A 21,769-nucleotide genomic window follows, 5' to 3' on the forward strand; every position below is an offset into this window, starting at 1 on the left:
AATCCAAACGGCAGCGTCTGAAACCGATAGTGGCAGTTCTGTACCACAAACCTGAGGTACCCTTGATGAGAAGGGTAAATTGGGACATGGAGGTAAGCATCCTTGATGTCCAGAGACACCATATAATCCCCTTCTTCCAGGTTCGCGATCACCGCTCTGAGTGACTCCATCTTGAATTTGAACCTCTGTATGTAAGTGTTCAAAGATTTTAGATTTAAAATGGGTCTCACCGAGCCGTCCGGCTTCGGTACCACAAACAGCGTGGAATAATACCCCTTTCCCTGTTGCAGGAGGGGTACCTTGATTATCACCTGCTGGGAATACAGCTTGTGAATGGCTTCCAATACCGCCTCCCTGTCGGAGGGAGTTGTCGGTAAGGCAGACTTTAGGAAACGGCGAGGGGGAGACGTCTCGTATTCCAATTTGTACCCCTGAGATACTACCTGAAGGATCCAGGGGTCCACTTGTGAGTCCACTGTGCGCTGAAATTCTTGAGACGGGCCCCCACCGTGCCTGAGTCCGCTTGTAGAGCCCCAGCGTCATGCTGAGGACTTGGCAGAAGCGGGAGAGGACTTCTGTTCCTGGGAACTGGCTGTTTGCTGCAGCCTTTTTCCTCTCCCTCTGCCACGGGACAGAAATGAGGATCCTTTTGCCCGCTTGCCCTTATGGGGCCGAAAGGACTGCGCCTGATAATACGGCGTCTTCTTATGTTGAGAGGCTACCTGGGGTAAAAATGTGGATTTCCCAGCAGTTGCCGTGGACAACAGGTCTGATAGACCTACCCCAAATAACTCCTCCCCTTTATAAGGCAATACTTCCATATGCCTTTTGGAATCGGCATCACCTGACCACTGCCGCGTCCATAACCCTCTTCTGGCGGCTATGGACAGCGCACTTACTCTTGATGCCAGTCGGCAAATATCCCTCTGTGCATCACGCATATATAAAAATGCATCTTTTAAATGCTCTATAGTCAGTAAAATACTGTCCCTGTCTAGGGTATCAATATAGTCAGTCAGGGAATCCGACCAAGCCACCCCAGCACTGCACATCCAGGCTGAGGCGATTGCTGGTCGCAGTATAACCCCCGTGTGAGTGTATATACATTTTAGGATATTCTCCTGCTTTCTGTCAGCAGGATCCTTAAGGGCGGCCATATCCGGAGACGGTAGTGCCACCTGTTTAGACAAGCGTGTGAGCGCTTTATCCACCCTAGGGGGTGTTTCCCAACGTGCCCTATCCTCTGGCGGGAAAGGGTATGTTGCCAATAACCTTTTAGGAATTATCAGTTATCGGGAGAAACCCACGCTTCATCACACACTTCATTTAATTCCTCAGATGCAGGAAAAACTACAGGTAGTTTTTTCTCACCAAACATAATACCCTTTTTAACGGTACTTGTACTATCAGAAATGTGTAAAACATTTTTCATTGCCTCAATCATGTAACGTGTGGCCCTACTGGAAGTCACATTCGTCTCTTCATCGTCGACACTGGAGTTAGTATCCGTGTCGGTGTCTGTATCTGCCATCTGTGATAGCGGGCGTTTAAGAGCCCCTGATGGTCTTTGAGACGCCTGGACAGGCACAAGCTGAGTAGCCGGCTGTCCCATGTCATCAAACTTCTTGTGTAAAGAGCTGACACTTTCACGTAATTCCTTCCATAAGCCCATCCACTCAGGTGTCGACCCCCTAGGGGGTGACATCTCCACTACAGGCAATTGCTCCGCCTCCACATCATTTTCCTCTTCATACATGTCGACACAGCCGTACCGACACACAGCCCACACACAGGGAATGCTCTGATAGAGGACAGGACCCCACTAGCCCTTTGGGGAGACAGAGGGAGAGTATGCCAGCACACACCAGAGCGCTATATATATACTAGGATAACACTATACAGAGTGTTTATCCCCTTATAGCTGCTGTTTATATTTATACTGCGCCAATTAGTGCCCCCCATCTCTTGTTTTACCCTTTTCTGTAGTGCAGGACTGCAGGGGAGAGTCAGGGAGACGTCCTTCCAGCGGAGCTGTGAGGGAAAATGGCGCCAGTGTGCTGAAGAGATAGGCTCCGCCCCCTTTTCGGCTGACTTTTCTCCCGCTTTTTACTGTAATCTGGCAGGGGTTAATATACATCCATATAGCCCTGGGGGCTATATGTGATGTATTTTTGCCAGCCAAGGTGTTTATATTGCTGCTCAGGGCGCCCTCCCCCCCCCCCAGCGCCCTGCACCCTTAGTGACCGGAGTGTGTGGTGTGCATGAGGAGCAATGGCGCACAGCTGCAGAGCTGTGTGCTACCTTGGTGAAGACTGATGTCTTCTGCCGCCGATTTTCCGGACCTCTTCTAGCTTCTGGCTCTGTAAGAGGGCCGGCGGCGCGGCTCTGGGACCGGACTCCGAGGCTGGGCCTGTGTTCGCTCCCTCTGGAGCTAATGGTGTCCAGTAGCCTAAGAAGCCCACGCTGGCTGCAAGCAGGCAGGTTCGCTTCTTCTCCCCTTAGTCCCTCGATGCAGTGAGCCTGTTGCCAGCAGGTCTCACTGAAAATAAAAAACCTAAAACTAACTTTTCCTAAGAAGCTTAGGAGAGCCTCCTAGATTGCACCCGTCTCGGCCGGGCACAAAAATCTAACGGAGGCTTGGAGGAGGGTCATAGGGGGAGGAGCCAGTGCACACCAGGTAGTCCTAAAGCTTTTCTTTTGTGCCCAGTCTCCTGCGGAGCCGCTATTCCCCATGGTCCTTACGGAGTTCCCAGCATCCACTAGGACGTCAGAGAAATTGGATAGATATATATATATATATATATATATATATATATATATATATATATATATATATATATCCAAAGTTTTGCCCCGGCACTCCTCCTAATACCTTGCTGAGGTGCACTTCCTTGTGGACATGCTGGTCCACCCACATGCAATAGGAAAGAACAGGTGGCACTCACAGTCTTGTAAATGGTGAAAAACGACCTCCACGCCGTGGAGACTTTATTGAAACAAACAGGTGACGTTTCGGGGACGTATCCCCTTCCTCAGACAACAACACAGTGCATAAATGGTGTTTTTAGCAAAAGATCAAGCTCCTGTTTAAACCCAGGAGTAGGGTCTTTGTCCAATCGGCAATAGGTGTTTCCATCACTTAGCAACCTATCACATTCTACATACGCGGCAGAATGTGATAGGTTGCTAAGTGATGGAAACACCTATTGCCGATTGGACAAAGACCCTACTGACCTACTGACGTGATCGCGTCACTTCCGGCCAGGCCGTGCTGCCGAAACCGGAAGTGCGGGACATGAGACGCCGGACACTCCGTGGTCCACGCAGCTGAGAGTCATGATCATGGGGGTAAGTGGGATTTATGTTTCTATTTAAACACCATTTATGCACTGTGTTGTTGTCTGAGGAAGGGGATACGTCCCCGAAACGTCACCTGTTTGTTTCAATAAAGTCTCCACGGCGTGGAGGTCGTTTTTCACCATTTACAAGACTGTGAGTGCCACCTGTTCTTTCCTATTATATATATATATATATATATATATATATATATATGTGTGAATATGTGGGTATATGTATATCTTGAAGATTGAAATAGATAATCATATCATGTAAGGGATCATATTGTTCAGAGTCACGTAAACATTAATCTGGTGGGAATAAGAACATTATTAAATCTTACCTCATTAAGTTATTAATAATACCAGATTTATGATTAATGTGATGGGTTTAACTGATCATGGGGCGGGAACTCAGAAGTAAACAACAGAGACCACATCTCAAGTCCTAGCCATCGCCCACTTCTTGAACTGGCCAATGGTCCCCGGTGCACAGGATATGTCCCACCCCGAACCAATGGAAGAAGAGCACACAGTGTCTATTGTATTATGTTTTGATCTACTGAATAAAGAGCGAGCTGCAGGCCAGGTCACAATCAAAGACTCTTAACGCTTTCAACCTGATTAGCGGAGGACCGGAACCGGGAAGCGCTTGCGAATATTCACACGTATGTACATTGACTGTAGCCATTTACTCTGTTGTAGATTTATCTTGTCAGCCTGTAGTGTATAAACTGTACTGTTTTCCCCTTTCAAATAATCCACTGTGGTGTTAGAGCCCAGCGGTTTACTACAAAACGGTGTTGTGTCCTCATTTACCTGCTAGGGTTTAAAGCATATAACATTACCTAACTGTATAAGGTTTTAGAGTGTATTGATAAGGTTTAAGGTGTAACATCATTGCAGAGCTTAGCTGCATAAGGTTTAAAGTGTAATCATATCATTGCATTGTATAACTATATAAGGTTTTAAGGTGTATTAAGTGGGTGCGAACGCACTGCGTGTACTTTGTACCCGCAGTGCGGCGTTTGTACGCTAAGTGCGTACACAGTACAGGACTCTGTGCGCAAATAGCGTACGAAGTACGTAGCGTGAGCTAGCGACCGCAGCAGCTCCATGGTAAAGGTGTGTTTAAAGGTATAGATTTATGGTTTAAGATAATAACAGACATCAATCCTCAGGGAATCAGTGACGCATCTCATCCTCACGTCTAGTAAACACTCTGGTTCCTCACAGCTCAGTGGTCTAGGAGTAAGTATAATAATCATAATAAACACCACAGAGCACACATGTAATATAGTCAAATAATAAGCACTGAGTGATCGTTAAATTCTCCTCTTATAGCCCTGGGCACACATAAGACTCCCCAGTGACTAACACACACAATGCTGTATTGCTAAATGGTTACACCGCACACCTCATGGCCGGGAGTCTGACACACATCTGCTTCACACTGCTCCGACTATCATCTGTTACACATGTCTGACACGGGGACATTAGGGACATTATGGGCTCTGTTTTAATATATCCTAGAAAATAAGGAGAGTTATGGTAGACTTACCATGGTTAACTCTCTTTCTGCAAGGTACATTGGGCTCCACAGGAAAACATCGGGGGTGTAGAGTGGATCTTGATCCAGAGGCACCAACAGGCTAAAGCATTAGGCTGTCCTAGGATGCATTGGGGCCTCCTCTATAACCCCGGCTCCAGGCACTGTGAGCTCAGTTTCGTTAACCAGTCCAATGCAGAAGCAGGTGAGAAGGTAGATGTTAGTCACATAGAACCAAATTCTCACGCCAGGAGAAGGGACCAGCGGCTAATGCCATACAAACTAGGGTAGCCATTCCGCCATTTTTCAATCCCGATACCCAGGATTGAAAAAATGGCCCGGGATTGGTTTCCCTAGTTTGTATGGCATTAGCCGCTGGTCCCTTCTCCTGGCATGAGAATGTGGCTTTTACCTAGGTGGCCGCCCCCTCGCCCCACCCCGCCCTGCACATATAACTCACCATATACCGGAGGCGGGCGAGGAAATACTGTAAACACTGCTGCCGGCTCCAACCAGCAGCTAACAGCGCAGCGTGACCTCTCACGCTGCACTGGGGACCCGGAAGCAGGAAGCCGGGCAGCGTTTGAGCATCCTGTGGACGCTCAACGCTGATCCCTCAATCCCCGGGATTAGAGCTTCCAATCCCGGGATTGAATCCCGGCCATTTTTGGGCCTAAATCCCGCGATCCCACCGATCCCGATCCCGGGATTGGCCACCATAATACAAACCCATAGAAGCTAGTTATGTCAGGATGGACATCCTGTGGAACCCAATGTACCTCGCAGAAAGAGAGTTAACTATGGTAAGTCTACAATAACTCTCCTTTTCTGCAGCGGGGTACATTGTGTTCTACAGGGAAAAACTGGGGATGTCCTAAAGCAGTTCCTCAAGGAAGTGAATGCGCCTTAGTGGGTATGAGAACCCGGCGTCCAAAGGAAGCATCCTGGGAGGCGGAATAATCAAGGGCATAGAACCTAATGAACGTGTTCACTGAGGACCACGTAGCCGCCTTGCACAATTGTTAAGCAGACGCGCCACGGTGGGCCGCCCAAGAAGGTCCAACAGACAGAGTAGAATGGACTATAATAGAAGCAGGAGTTGGGAGACCAGCCTTCGCGTAAGCTTGTGCAATCACCATTCTAATCCAACTGGCCAAGGTTTGCTTATTCGCAGGCCAGCCAGGTTTGTAGAAACCAAACAGTACGAAAATAAGAATTTACTTACCGATAATTCTATTTCTCGGAGTCCGTAGTGGATGCTGGGGTTCCTGAAAGGACCATGGGGAATAGCGGCTCCGCAGGAGACAGGGCACAAAAGTAAAGCTTTTACAGGTCAGGTGGTGTGTACTGGCTCCTCCCCCTATGACCCTCCTCCAGACTCCAGTTAGGTACTGTGCCCGGACGAGCGTACACAATAAGGGAGGATTTTGAATCCCGGGTAAGACTCATACCAGCCACACCAATCACACCGTACAACTTGTGATCTAAACCCAGTTAACAGTATGATAACAGAGGAGCCTCTGAAAGATGGCTTCCTAAACAATAACCCGAATTAGTTAACAATAACTATGTACAAGTATTGCAGATAATCCGCACTTGGGATGGGCGCCCAGCATCCACTACGGACTCCGAGAAATAGAATTATCGGTAAGTAAATTCTTATTTTCTCTATCGTCCTAAGTGGATGCTGGGGTTCCTGAAAGGACCATGGGGATTATACCAAAGCTCCCAAACGGGCGGGAGAGTGCGGATGACTCTGCAGCACCGAATGAGAGAACTCCAGGTCCTCCTTTGCCAGGGTATCAAATTTGTAAAATTTTACAAACGTGTTCTCCCCTGACCACGTAGCTGCTCGGCAGAGTTGTAATGCCGAGACCCCTCGGGCAGCCGCCCAAGATGAGCCCACCTTCCTTGTGGAATGGGCCTTAACAGATTTAGGCTGTGGCAGGCCTGCCACAGAATGTGCAAGTTGAATTGTGTTACAAATCCAACGAGCAATCGACTGCTTAGAAGCAGGAGCACCCAACTTGTTGGGTGCATACAGTATAAACAGCGAGTCAGATTTTCTGACTCCCGCCGTCCTTGAAATATATATTTTTAAGGCTCTGACAACGTCTAACAACTTGGAGTCCTCCAAGTCGTCTGTAGCCGCAGGCACTACAATAGGCTGGTTCAGGTGAAACTCTGATACCACCTTAGGGAGAAAATGCGGACGTGACCGCAGCTCTGCCCTATCCTAATGGAAAATTAAATAAGGGCTTTTATAAGATAAAGCCGCCAATTCAGATACTCTCCTGGCCGAAGCCAGGGCCAGTAACATAGTCACTTTCCATGTGAGATATTTCAAATCCACATTCTTTAGTGGTTCAAACCAATGGGATTTGAGGAAATCTAAAACTACATTTAGATCCCACGGTGCCACCTTAGGCACCACAGGAGGCTGTATATGCAGTACTCCTTTGATAAAAATCTGGACCTCAGGGACTGAGGCCAATTCTTTTTGGAAGAATATTGATAGGGCCGAAATTTGAACCTTAATAGATCCCAATTTGAGACCCATAGACAATCCTGATTGCAGGAAATGTAGGAAACGACCCAGTTGAAATTCCTCTATCGGAGCACTCCGCTGCTCGCACCACGCAACATATTTTCGCCAAATACGGTGATAATGCTTCGCGGTGACTTCCTTCCTTGCCTTTATCAAGGTAGGAATGACTTCTTCTGGAATGCCTTTTCCTTTTAGGATCTGGCATTCAAACGCCATGCCGTCAAACGCAGCCGCGGTAAGTCTTGAAAAAGACAAGGACCCTGCTGAAGCAGGTCCCTTCTCAGAAGTAGAGGCCACGGATCGTCCGTGACCATCTCTTGAAGTTCCGGGTACCAAGTCCTTCTTGGCCAATCCGGAGCCACTAGTCTTACTCCTCTTTGCCGTATAATCCTCAATACCTTTGGTATGCGAGGCAGAGGAGGAAACACATATACCGACTGGTACACCCAAGGTGTTACCAGCGCGTCCACAGCTATTGCCTGCGGATCTCTTGACCTGGCGCAATACCTGTCCAGTGTTTTGTTGAGGCGAGACGCCATCATGTCCACCATTGGTTTTACCCAATGGTTTAATAGCATGTGGAAAACTTCTGGATGAAGTCCCCACTCTCCCGGGTGAAGGTCGTGTCTGCTGAGGAAGTCTGCTTCCCAGTTGTCCACGCCCGGGATGAATACTGCTGACAGTGCTATCACGTGATTCTCCGCCCAGCGAAGGATCCTGGCAGCTTCTGCCATTGCCCTCCTGCTTCTTGTGCCGCCCTGTTTGTTTACATGGGCGACTGTCGTGATGTTGTCCGACTGGATCAACACCGGTCATCCTTGAAGCAGAGGTTCCGCCTGGCTTAGAGCATTGTAGATTGCTCTTAGTTCCAGAATGCTTATGTGAAGAGACTTTTTCAGGCTCGACCACACTCCCTGGAAATTTCTTCCCTGTGTGACTGCTCCCCAGCCTCTCAGGCTGGCATCCGTGGTCACCAGGATCCAATCCTGTATGCCGAATCTGCGGCCCTCCAATAGATGAGCCTCCTGCAACCACCACAGAAAAGATACCCTTGTCCTCGGCGACAGGGTTATCCGCAGGTGCATCTGAAGATGCGACCCTGACCATTTGTCCAACAGATCCCCTTGCATGGAATCTGCCGAAAGGGATTGCTTCGTAAGAAGCTACCATTTTTTCCCAGGACTCTTGTGCATTGATGTACAGACACCTTTTCTGGTTTTAGGAGGTTCCTGACCAGGTCAGATAACTCCTTGGCTTTTTCCTCGGGAAGAAAAACCTTTTTCTGAACTGTGTCCAGAATCATCCCCAGGAACAGCAGACGAGTTGTCGGCATTAATTGGGATTTTGGAATATTCAGAATCCATCCGTGCTGCTTTAGCACCTCTTGAGATAGTGCTAAACCCATCTCTAGCTGTTCTCTGGACCTTGCCCTTATTAGGAGATCGTCCAAGTATGGGATAATTAATACGCCTTTTCTTCGAAGAAGAAATATTATCTCGGCCATTACCTTTGTAAAGACCCGAGGTGCCGTGGACAAACCAAACGGCAGCGTCTGAAACGGATAGTGACAGTTTTGTACAACGAACCTGAGGTACCCCTGGCGTGAGGGGTAAATTGGAACGTGGAGATACGCATCCTTGATGTCCAAGGATACCATAAAGTCCCCTTCTTCCAGGTTCGCTATCACTGCTCTGAGTGATTCCATCTTGAACTTGAACTTCTTTATGTACAGGTTCAAGGACTTCAGATTTAGAATAGGCCTTACCGAACCATCCGGCTTCGGTACCACAAATAGAGTGGAATAATACCCCTTCCCTTGTTGTAGAAGAGGTACCTTGACTATCACCTGCTGCGAATACAGCTTGTGAATGGCTTCCAAAACCGTCTCCCTTTCGGAGGGGGACGTTGGTAAAGCAGACTTCAGGAAACGGCGAGGTGGCTCTGTCTCTAATTCCAACCCGTACCCCTGAGATGTTATCTGCAGGATCCAGGGATTTACCTGCGAGTGAGCCCACTGCGCGCTGTAATTCTTGAGACGACCGCCTACCGCCCCCGAGTCCGCTTGCGAAGCCCCAGCGTCATGCTGAGGCTTTTGTAGAAGCCGGGGAAGGCTTCTGTTCCTGGGAAGGAGCTGCCTGTTGCTGTCTCTTCCCTCGTCCTCTGCCTCGTGGCAGATATGAATAGCCCTTTGCTCTCTTATTTTTAAAGGAACGAAAGGGCTGCGGTTGAAAAGTCGGTGCCTTTTCTGTTGGGGAGTGACTTGAGGTAGAAAGGTGGATTTCCCGGCCGTAGCCGTGGCCACCAAATCCGATAGACCGACCCCAAATAACCCCTCTACGCATCGCCTGTCTACTGTCGTGTCCATAAAGCTCTTCTGGCCGAAATGGACATAGCACTTACCCGTGATGCCAGTGTGCAGATATCTCTCTGTGCATCACGCATATAAAGAAATGCATCCTTTATTTGTTCTAACGACAGTAAAATATTGTCCCTGTCCAGGGTATCAATATTTTCGATCAGGGACTCTGACCAAACTACCCCAGCACTGCACATCCAGGCAGTCGCAATAGCTGGTCGTAGTATAACACCTGCATGTGTGTATATACCTTTTTGGATATTTTCCATCCTCCTATCTGATGGATCTTTAAGTGCGGCCCTCTCAGGAGAGGGTAACGCCACTTGTTTTGATAAGCGTGTTAGCGCTTTGTCCACCCTAGGAGGTGTTTCCCAGCGCTCCCTAACCTCTGGCGGGAAAGGGTATAAAGCCAATAACTTCTTGGAAATTAGCAGTTTTTTTATCGGGGGCACCCCACGCTTCATCACACACGTCATTTAATTCTTCTGATTCGGGAAAAACTACTGGTAGTTTTTTCACACCCCACATAATACCCTGTTTAGTGGTACCTGTAGTATCAGCTAAATGTAACATCTCCTTTATTGCCAAAATCATATAACGTGTGGCCCTTCTGGAAAATACGGTTGATTCGTCACCGTCACCACCGGAATCAGTGCCTGTGTCTGGGTCTGTGTCGACCGACTGAGGCAAAGGGCGTTTTACAGCCCCTGACGGTGTTTGAGGCGCCTGGACAGGCACTAATTGAGTGTCCGGCCGCCTCATGTCGGCAAACGACTGCTTAAGCGAGTTGACACTATCCCGTAATTCCACAAATAAAGGCATCCATTCTGGTGTCGACCCCCTAGGAGGTGACATCCTCATATTTGGCAATTGCTCCGCCTCCACACCAATAACGTCCTCATACATGTCGACACACACGTACCGACACACAGCAGACACACAGGGAATGCTCTATACGAAGACAGGACCCACTAGCCCTTTGGGGAGACAGAGGGAGAGTCTGCCAGCACACACCAAAAAAGCGCTATATATGACAGGGATAGCCTTATGATTAAGTGCTCCCTTATAGCTGCTTTTATATTAATATATTGCCATTTATTATGCCCCCCCTCTCTGTTATACCCTGTTTCTGTAGTGCAGTGCAGGGGAGAGACCTGGGAGCCTTCCTGACCAGCGGAGCTGTGACAGAAAATGGCGCCGTGTGCTGAGGAGATAGGCCCCGCCCCTTTTTCGGCGGGCTCGTCTCCCGCTATTTAGTACATTTAGGCAGGGGTAAATATCTCCATATAGCCTCTGGGGCTATATGTGAGGTATTTTTAGCCTTTTTAAAGGTTTTCATTTTGCCTCCCAGGGCGCCCCCCCCCAGCGCCCTGCTCCCTCAGTGACTGCCGTGTGAAGTGTGCTGAGAGGAAAATGGCGCACAGCTGCAGTGCTGTGCGCTACCTTTAGAAGACTGCAGGAGTCTTCAGCCGCCGATTCTGGACCTCTTCTTGCTTCAGCATCTGTGAGGGGGCCGGCGGCGTGGCTCCGGTGACCATCCAGGCTGTACCTGTGATCGTCCCTCTGGAGCTTCATGTCCAGTAGCCAAGAAGCCAATCCATCCTGCACGCAGGTGAGTTCACTTCTTCTCCCCTCTGTCCCTCGTTGCAGTGATCCTGTTGCCAGCAGGAATCACTGTAAAATAAAAAACCTAAGCTAAACTCTCTAAGCAGCTCTTTATGAGAGCCACCTAGAATTGCACCCTTCTCGGCCGGGCACAAAAATCTAACTGGAGTCTGGAGGAGGGTCATAGGGGGAGGAGCCAGTACACACCACCTGACCTGTAAAAGCTTTACTTTTGTGCCCCGTCTCCTGCGGAGCCGCTATTCCCCATGGTCCTTTCAGGAACCCCAGCATCCACTTAGGACGATAGAGAAAAGGGTATCTGACCTCCCGATAGAGGCAGTACTCTCCACATATATACGGAGAGCCCTTACCACATCCAAAGACCTGATTTTTCCTCCAAAGAGCGAAGAGATAAAAGCCGGGACCGCAATCCCTTGGTTGAGGTGAAAAGATGACACCACCTTAGGCAAATAACCTGAAACGTTCTGAGAACTGCCCGGTCATGATGAAATATCAGAAAGGGTGGACGAAAGGACAATGCGCCTAAGTCCGACACCCTTCTAGAAGAGGCAATAGCCAGTAAAACAGGACCTTGGCTGTGAGCCACTTAAGGTCCACAGAATGAAGAGGTTCAAATGGAGACTCTTGCAGGGCAAACCATACCAACAAGGCAGATATGTGAACCTTGAGGGAGGCCAGACGAAGACCTAAGTCCAGGTCTTGTTGCAGAAAAGCCAGAATTCTGGAAGTTCTGAATCTGTATGCATCATAATTCTCATCAGCACACCAGGTGAAATAAGAATTCCAGACCCTATATTAAATCCGCGCAGATGCCGGTTTGTGGGCTTTCAACATAGTTTGTATAAATGCCTCAGAGAATCCCTTGGCCCTCAGGAGTGATGCATCAAGAGCCACGCTATCAAAACCAGTCTGGCCAGGTCTGGGTAGAGAAGGGCCCTGTACGAGGAGGTCTGGGTGCTAAGGAAGTAGCAGGAGACGCTCTCTCAATAGACCCTGCAGGTCTGAGAACCAATGCCATCTGGGCCACACCGGAGCGACTAGAAGTTGTTTTCCTCCTTGCTTGAACTCCGCAGGACCCTGGGCAGGAGTGACACTGGAGGGAATATGTAGGGCAAGCAAAAGTTCCATGGAATGGCTAGTGTGTCCACGAACACTGCTTGAGGATAGCTGGTCCTTGATCCGAACACCGGAACTTTGTGATTGTGTCGAGATGCCATCAGGTCTACATCTGGTGGGCCCCACATGTCCACTAGTAGTTAAAAGACTTCTAGATGAAGACTCCACTCTCCGGCGTGCACGTCCTGATGACTGATGAAGTCTGCTTCCCAGTTCAGGACACCCGGAATGAACACTGCCAATAATGCTGGAAAATGGCGCTCCGCCCAACTAAGTACCCTTTTGACACTTCCTTCATTGCCATGTGGCTTTGAGTGCCGCCCTGATGGTTTATGTATGCCACCGTGGTGGTGTTGTCTGACTGTATTTGAACAGACCTGTTCTGTACCAGAGGCAGGGCGGGAGTTATTGCGTTGAAAACTGCCCACAACTCCAGAATGTTTATTGGGAGGAGTGATTTCTGGCATCTGTTGTCAGCAAGACACAGTCGGGGATCCAGAAGGGACGGACCCTGTTAATTTGATGGTCCTGTAGCCACAAGGTCAACGACAGATGAACCTACGGAGTCAAAGCGATCATGCGAGATCTGATTCGATGAGGTAGGCCATCACACTTGGAAAGGATTAACCTCTGCAGAGGGCGGGAATGTAATTGAGCGTACTCCACCATGTCGAATGCCGACACCGTTAGGCCAAGTACTTGCATTGCCGAGTGCATTGACACTCTGGGACAATAAAGGAAGCATCATATCCTGTCCTGAAGCTACAGGACGTTCTCCGGGGACAAAAACAGTCGCTGACTGTGTGTGTCCAGGAGTGCCACCAAATGCACCATGCTCTGTGCTGGGACCAGCAAGGATTTCTTCCAATTGATGAGCCACCAATGGGCTTGTAGGAAGCTTATTGTCAGTTGCAGATGACGGAGGAGGACATCGTGGGAGTTTGCCAAAATCAGCAAGTCATTCAGATACTGCAGGATCCTAACTTCCTGGCAACGGAGATGGGCTGTCATTACAGTCATAACCTTGGTGAAGATCCAAGGAGCCATAGCCAGTCCAAATAGTAGAGCCTTGAACTGATAATGGAGGTTGCCAATAGCAAACCGCAGATACTGCTGTGACTTGCCAATATGTATATGCAGGTATGCATCCTGTATATCCAGGGATACCATATAGTCTCCAGGTTCCATAGCAAGTACAATTGAGTGCAGTGTTTTAATGCAGAACTTGGACACTCTCACAAACTTGTTCAGTGATTTGAGGCTGAGTATAGGCCAGAAGGACTCACTGGGTTTCGCGACTAGAAACAGGGTCGAGTAGTATCCTCCTCCTCTCTGGGACAGAGGTACCGGCACTACCACTCCTGTATCCAGGAGGGAACGCACAACCAGTTGTAGAGCTTGCACCTTCAACGGATCCGAAGGAATAACCATTGTGCAGAACTGGTGAGGGGGACGTCTCTTGAAAGAAACTGCGTATCCGTGAGAGACAACTTCTCGCACCCATGTGTCTGAAGTGGTCTATAAAGAGACCTGGGTGAAATGCAGAAATCAGCCTCCCACCCTGTGGTCCCCGCATGGGGAAGACCGGCCCCATCATGCGGTTGCTTTGTCTTGTTTGGAAGCAGGCTAACGGCCCGCCCAGGACTGCGTTGTCTTGGGCTTAGTGGTTTTGGGAGCACGATATTGTATCGGGTATGCCTGACCTTTTGCTTTCCCTTGAGGCCGAAAGGAACGAAAAGTGGTACCTTTAGCCTTCTGTGCAGAAGGATTAGTATTTGGGAGAAAGCCGCCAGTTCACACAATTCTATTTAGGTCTTCCCCAAACAAAATATCCCCCTTATAGTGGAGTACCTTCAAGGTCTTTGTGGAGTCTAGGTCCACCTTCCATGACCTCAACCACAGAATACGGTAAGCCAGGACAGACGTGGTCGACGCCTTGTCAGCCAACACACCTGCCTCCGGGGACGCCTCCTGAATGTAATAGGTGGTGGTGGTAATGTGAGACAGGTATTGTCTGGCATTGTCAGATATATCCTCGGGCAGCACCCATGCTTCAATTCCTTTTGCAGCCCAGGAGGCCGCAATAGTGGGTCTATGTACAGCACCTGTAAGGGAGTAAACAGATTTCAGGCAACCCTCCACACACTTATTTGTCAATTCTTTCAGTGAAGTGACAGTGGTGACAGGCAGAGTGGACGACACCACTAGGTGGGTGACATGAGAATCCACCAGTGGTGAATTTCCCCACTACATAACTCTGCAGGGAAAGGATAGCGAGCTGAAACCCGTTCAGCCAGAGGGAATTTCTTCCCTGGATTAGACCAGGGTTCCCGTCTGATGTCCACCAAATGGTCAGAATGGAGTAATAGATTTTTAACCATCTTCTGCCATTTAAACATAGCAGTTTACTTAGCTACAGTAGTGGAATCCTCATCATCAGTGATTTGTAGGATCTGCTTAATAGCAACCACTAGAGCAAGGACATCAATTTGCAATGGAGAATCCTCGTCAGAAACACTTGATTAGTGTCCGACAGGACAGTATGCTCCCCCTCCTCTTCAGATGAAATATCTGAGAGATTTGTGGATTGTGAGGAGGAAGCAGCCTGCTTAGGTGACCCAGAGACACGGGAGTGACCTGGAGTAGATTTTTGTCTGACCAAGGAATGATTCAACTGCTGCAACTGGTTAGACAAAATTTCCGCCCAAGGCTGATTAACCATAGGGGCAATTTGTGGCTGTAGTGGCACAGGTGGTCCCATAGGGGGAGTAAGGCGTTCCACCAGAGTACCCAGTAGGTTTGAGAATGCAGCCCAGGGTGGCTCCTGATTAGTTACAGGAGATGCGGACTGACTGGGAGATGTATGACACACAGTACACAGACCATCATGCAGAACTTCCCCCTCTGGTAAATCCTTGGCGCCTGCTTTGCATGATGCAGGAGCATCCACAGACTTACTGCCCTTCTTGTTAGACATTGTACACAAATGTAACACAGAGCGGTTTAGTACAATTAAGCCAGACAGAGTATAACACCTGCTAATAAATCCGTTAGGATGTAACTGAATATCCAGTAAACAACACCTGCAAATAAATCCGGTATTATGTAAGTGAGTACACAGTAGAATACACGTATTGGGTAAATACTGTGACGCACCATATATATGACCCTGACGCACCTAGTCCCTTAGGGTACAGAATATAGTTATAGTGATATCTGGGAAACAATGAAAGTGAAACCACACAGCAGATACAGGCACACACAGTCACAGGCAATGCATATAATTATTATGACAACAAAACTGCACTGGACTAGTATATGTACAGATTCTATATATATAGATAGATAGATAGATAGATAGATAGATAGATAGATAGATAGATAGATAGATAGATAGATAGAAGCACAGTCCTAGACCGGAGATATATATCAGAATACCCGTACAATATATCCTGTAAGGTATACTTTTTCTTAACTAACGCTGACTGTATAGAGACATGTAGAATACTCAAGTGTTTGTAAAGTCACAGCGCTATACACAGATGGCTTTACTAGGGAGACCTCGCCCTGCAGTCTTGGAGACCAGCCGCAGCTAAGCTCAGAGGATGGCGCCCAGCGTCTCAGTCAGGGAGTGAGAGTGTGAGGCAGCTCCAGGGCAGGAAAGTCTGCATATATGGCGCCCTGGGCCGGGGGAGGGTCTACACGTCAAGCACCACCTCCCCTATGCTGGACTTCCACCCCGGGTACTATGAGCCTTATTAAATGGGGTGTTAGTACACCCGACCTGTACTCAATACGCCCTGGTGGTCTAGTGGGGTCCCTGCTCGGTAAGTGTCCACGCCAGCGTCGCAGTCCGTCTCCCTAGACTGAGACGTAAACATGTTTTTTTTATGACGGGTCCCATCTGTGGATCCTCTTACCTTCTCCCCGTAGCAGCTACACGAACCAGAAGAGCGTCTGCGAACAGGCCGCGGGAGTATGCGACACCGCTAGGGAGGTGATGGAGCCGCAGCTCTGAATGTCACACTGACATATCAGCACTGCGGCTTTTGAAGTCTTCTTAGAAAGCTTTTTCAAGGCTGCCAAGCGCAGCCCCCCAGTTAAGAGACCTGCTGCTGCAGGAACCAACTCAAAACTGAGCTCACAGTGCCTGGAGGCTGGGTTATAGAGGAGGCCCCAATGCATCCTGGGATAGCCTAAAGCTTTAGCCTGGTGGTGCCTCTGGTTCAAGATCCACTCTACACCCTCGATGTTTCCCTGTGGAACACAATGTACCCTGCTGCAGAAATATTCAGTCCCTACAATTACATATAATATTATATTATTAATAATACACTAATGGCTGCTCCCCTTGTATAAAAATAATAACAGGATACCACAGATATCTCTCCCTGTATATTAAAGACAGGACATCATAGACCACTCTTCCTGTATAGTAATAATAACAGGATACCACAGGCTGCTCCCCCTCTATAATAACAGGACACCAAAGGCAGCTCTCCCTGTATTATTATTACTATAATAACAACAACAACAACAACAGGTCACCACATGCCGCTCCCCCTGTATAATAATCATAACAGGACATTACAGGCTGCTCCCCCTGTATAATAATAATAATAACAACAACAACAACAACAGGTCACCACATGCCGCTCCCCCTGTATAATAATCATAATAGGACACCACAAGCTGCTCCCCCTGTATAATTATAACAGGAAATCACAGGCCGCTCACCTTGTATTATAATAATAATAATAATTATAATAACAGCACACTATAGGCCGCTCCCCCGTATAATATTAATAATAATAACAACAGGACACCACAGGCTGCTCCCCCTGTATAATAACAACAGGCCACTGTCCCTGTATAATCATAATAACTGGACACCACAGGCTGCTCCATCTGTATAATAACGACAGGACACCACAGGCTGTTCCCCCTGTATAGTAATAATAACAGGACACCACAGGCTGCTCCCCCTGTATAATAACAACAGGCCACTGTCCCTGTATAATCATAATAACTGGACACCACAGGCTGCTCCATCTGTATAATAACGACAGGACACCACAGGCTGTTCCCCCTGTATAGTAATAATAACAGGACACCACAGGCTGCTCCCCCTGTATAGGAAGACGCCATTACCTGACGGTTGATGGTAGATTCAGAACAAATCATTACCTGACCTCGACCGACAGTGAGAGGCTGCAGCAATCGATGATCACCCACTTCCCGTGTGTGGAAAGCACAGGCCGGAAGTAAGGTGGACCGCACAGGCCGGAAGTAGGGTATGATTGGCACAGGCTGCTTCATGGTGTCTGGCCCCTCCCCTCCCACACTCAGGAGACAGCCCCTCTGTCTGTAATGCATATTACCATACATGTCCTCAGTGCAGGAGGCCGGCGGCCATTTTCCTGTAGACTAGTCCGGCAGTTGTAGCAGCAATAGGTTCCCCGGCCGTCTAGTGACGTCAGGAGCGGCGGCCATTTCCCCTGGTCTGAGCTCCGCCTTCCTTCTATCATTCCCACAAGGCAGCAGCAGGAGCAGAGAGCAGCCATTGCTGTGTCTGGCAGCAGGTAATGATATTATTATTATTATTCTATAGGCTGAGCAGCTCTGGTGTCAGGTTGCTGAACTATAGGGGGAGCAGCCTCTGGTGCCTTGTTATAGTGCAGCTGGAGCAGACTCTGGTGCTGCATTATCCCTGTACAGGTAGCTAACACTCTAGTGTCCTATTATTGTAATGCAGGTGGTGCAGACCCTGCCGTTACCGTAATACAGGTGGCGCAGACCCCGCCATTACCGTAATACAGATGGCGCAGACCCCGCATTTACCGTGATACAATGGGCACTGACCATTAATATACAGGGGTAGCAGCCTGAGGCGTCCTACTATACACGGGCAGTGGCCTGTGACATCCTATTGTACAGGTGGAGCGGCCTTTGACATCCTATTATACAGGGGGAGTGGCCTGTGTTGTCCAATTATACAGGGGGCAGCATGTGACATACTACTATACAGAAGTAGAGGCTTGCGGTGTCCTACTATACAGGGGGAGTGGCTTGTGACATCCTATTATACAGGTGGAGCGACCTGTGTTGTCCTATTATACAGGGGGGAGAAACCTGTGGCATTCTGCTGTACAAGAGGAGAAGCCTGTGGTGTCTTGCTATTATTATACAGGGTGAGCGGCGTGTATTGTCTTTCTATACAAAAGAATCGTCCTGTGTTGTTATAATGTAACCCCCTCTTAAAACCTATGGGTAATTAATACAGAAGTGCCTCCATCCAAGCTGTAATTAGTCCATGGGCGTTGCTTTGGTAAGCCCAATTATGTAGGTAATCTAATATTCTCCTACATGTAGGTGTGTAATATTCATATTTAACACCCTCATATACAGTATGCTTTATGTGTAAATTATATTAGGTTGGTATACCATTAAACCTGACTTCTCTCTCTCCCTCCAAGAATACACATGCATGTTTAGTCAGCAGGTAAGTATACTGAAAGTAATATACATAAATATATATAAAGGTTGTCTAGGCACACATTAGCCACAATTGGTACAATATGTTACTTGTATGAAAACTTACATTACTATGGTAAATACGATCTATAGTGCAGGCAATACTAACGATATAAATAAGCCTGGGTGCCTAGTGTGTTTTAGTTCCCCGCAGTGTCGTTGGTGCACAGTTGGGGCTTTTATGTTGACATCCAATATATTTGTCCAGGTCGCTATAAATTGAATCACTTCTCCTTGAGTAAAGGGTGATTACTACTCTTACAGTAATATTCTCCTTCCATTGACTCATCTGGTAACAATATGCCTGTAGCTTGTAATTCTTTAAAGCTTAAAGATGTAGTGATTATTGTCTCAGAAATCAGGGTCAGTTCTCTTAGTATTAAACATAACTCTCCGATCTGATATCAGTGATAGCTTTCAGAAGTAATGATATCCTTGTGGTTCTCACTGCAAAATGCTACAACAGTTTCTGCATAACTGGGATGGAACTCTAGCCATAAGTCGGTCGGGATCTTAAGGACTTAATGTTAGGATGTGGTGTGCTCTGTACCTGTCTCCTTCTGTGTATTAGTCTATGGGTGCATCCCCTAGTGTTAGAGCTCTAGTGCCAGGAGTCACTCTGAGGCGGAGTCATATGATGTAAGTTCCTGTTCCTCCATCTCAGGGAGAGTGGGACACATTGAGAGACAGAGTCCTGTGTGTACAAGTGTGCAGAGCTGAGACTGGGAGCAGATCTCAGCTACAGAGACTCACAGTGTTCCAGTGCATGCATCATCTTCTCTGCAGTGGGAGTCAGACTGCACGGCTGTGCAGTCCTCCATGCTTCACCACCACAGACACCTCCTGATAAGTACCACTATCTAATGCTATTACCTTGTATGATATATGGGCTCCTGATTACCGCTATCAGTGTTACATCTGGGTCACCTGTGTACACTAAATAAACCTGCACCAGATAGCCCAGTACACTCTGCCAACACTTAACATGTTGTAATGTAACCAAATGCTTTAGAAAAACAATTCTAATTCACAAATCCTCTACTACAGTCTGTGATAATTAGAAGCTAACTGCAATTATATCAATATCTATAGTTCTATTGCTATGCACTAATGCAGTTGCCGATATCTTCCTATCTGAATGCGGCACAGGCAGGGTTATGTGCTGCCACCACTACCGCACTGTAAAGGGTTATGGCTATTAGCCGAGTCCAGTGGTTCCCAACTTTTTTTTAATCATGGCGCCCTTGAGTATCCGTCACACAGCACACAATTTGAGAACCACTGGCCTAGTATCTGTCATTGCTGAGCCTTGTAGCTTAGAGAGACAACCACTATCAAGCCGTGCCGCATGTGGCCAGTAGGTGGCGTTGGTTTGCTAAGCATTAAGTGTGTTGGCAGCAGCTATAGAATGCACTTCATCTACTCATGGAGGTTTGCAGGAAGACAGAATATATGTATATGCAGAATGGCTGACCTTGCTTGGGATATGAAGTAGTGCCAGTCTTATCCCTAGACTCTAGTTACCAGTGAGGGGTGCAGTGTGCTTGCTTAGGTCTCATCCTCCAGCTGTTCATTCTGTTTCAGCTGCTCATGCTGCTGTGGTCTGTAGCCACTCCCCCGACTCCGCTCTGCACTCTCCTATTGGTGGCCAGTGGATGCTCTCTCTCAGTCCTGTCACTGAAGTCGGCTCTTCCAACAGCAACTCCTGCTCCCTGCTTTCACTGCAGTCACACGGCTGTCAGTACTGGGATACTCTCTGCCACATCTGTCCTCATGTCACCTCTGCTTAGGTAGCCGGTACCAGCACCCATCCTGGCACCACTATATATATATATCCTATGATGTCTTTTTTATATCTATATATTATTTGTTAGGAAAATTATTATATTATAATTAACTATTATGTTTTTATATTTGTTGAGAAGTTGTCAATGGAGATAATATATTAACCGTTAGAATAGAAACAGTAACCTATATAAGAGTACTGATTAGCGCTAATATTATTAGTATTAATAATACTGATAAGAACTGTTGGTATATAGATTTGGAGCAAAGGAACGCTGGTAGCCGCAGCCGCTGGAACGTGGATGTCTGACCAATGGAATGCAAGTCGGAAGAGGCTAAAGAGCACTACAGGTGTGCATTGTTTAAAGGCATCAATTAAATAGCAGGGTTTAAAGCAAATCATGGGCAGTACGATATCCTTACTGTCTGAGGAAGCCGCTTATTACTCACAGCGAGAGGCGGGGAAACGCATTACAGGATACCTCCTGCATACACCTGTTCTCATGATTATCGGTACCCACGCTACATATGGGAATTCTTGACTCTGGTGCGCTGCAGGCTAAAAGCTGCTCACTACTAAAAACCTCTAAAATTGGAGGTTGCATATAGTGCTGTTTTGGAAATCTTTGAACTAATATCTAATTGTGGGTATCGTCTTTTTCCAATATATTTATAAAAAGTATTTAAAGACTATGGTATGATGTCAGGTGTTTTTAATGTATGGCCATATGTTTGTATTAATAAATTGTTAATTTTTGTTTCATTACATTTAGTGTCATTGTATCTAGCTGAGCAGCGTGTCTTCAACAATTATATATTTGCTGCTGTTCCGCTCCTCTGTTTCACCAACACATTTCAAATCTATTCAGAATCTTTTTCAAGGATGCTTTTTACTTGCAGGTCGGTCTTTAAATAGGTAA

General features: G+C 47.6%; 1 protein-coding gene across 1 annotated transcript in view; it reads right to left on the reverse strand.

The window, feature by feature from the left end:
- Positions 1 to 17,800, reverse strand: part of LOC135057079 (uncharacterized) — a 174,040-nt gene extending 156,240 nt beyond the window's left edge. The window contains exon 1 of the mRNA XM_063962977.1: positions 17,718 to 17,800. The gene's annotated coding sequence lies outside the window, so the exon portion shown is untranslated. The remainder of the gene's footprint in view (positions 1 to 17,717) is intronic.
- Positions 17,801 to 21,769: the final 3,969 nt, after the last annotated feature.

Source organism: Pseudophryne corroboree, chromosome 3 (genome assembly GCF_028390025.1).
Source record: "Pseudophryne corroboree isolate aPseCor3 chromosome 3, aPseCor3.hap2, whole genome shotgun sequence".
In the NCBI taxonomy this organism is placed as follows: Eukaryota; Metazoa; Chordata; class Amphibia; order Anura; family Myobatrachidae; genus Pseudophryne; species Pseudophryne corroboree.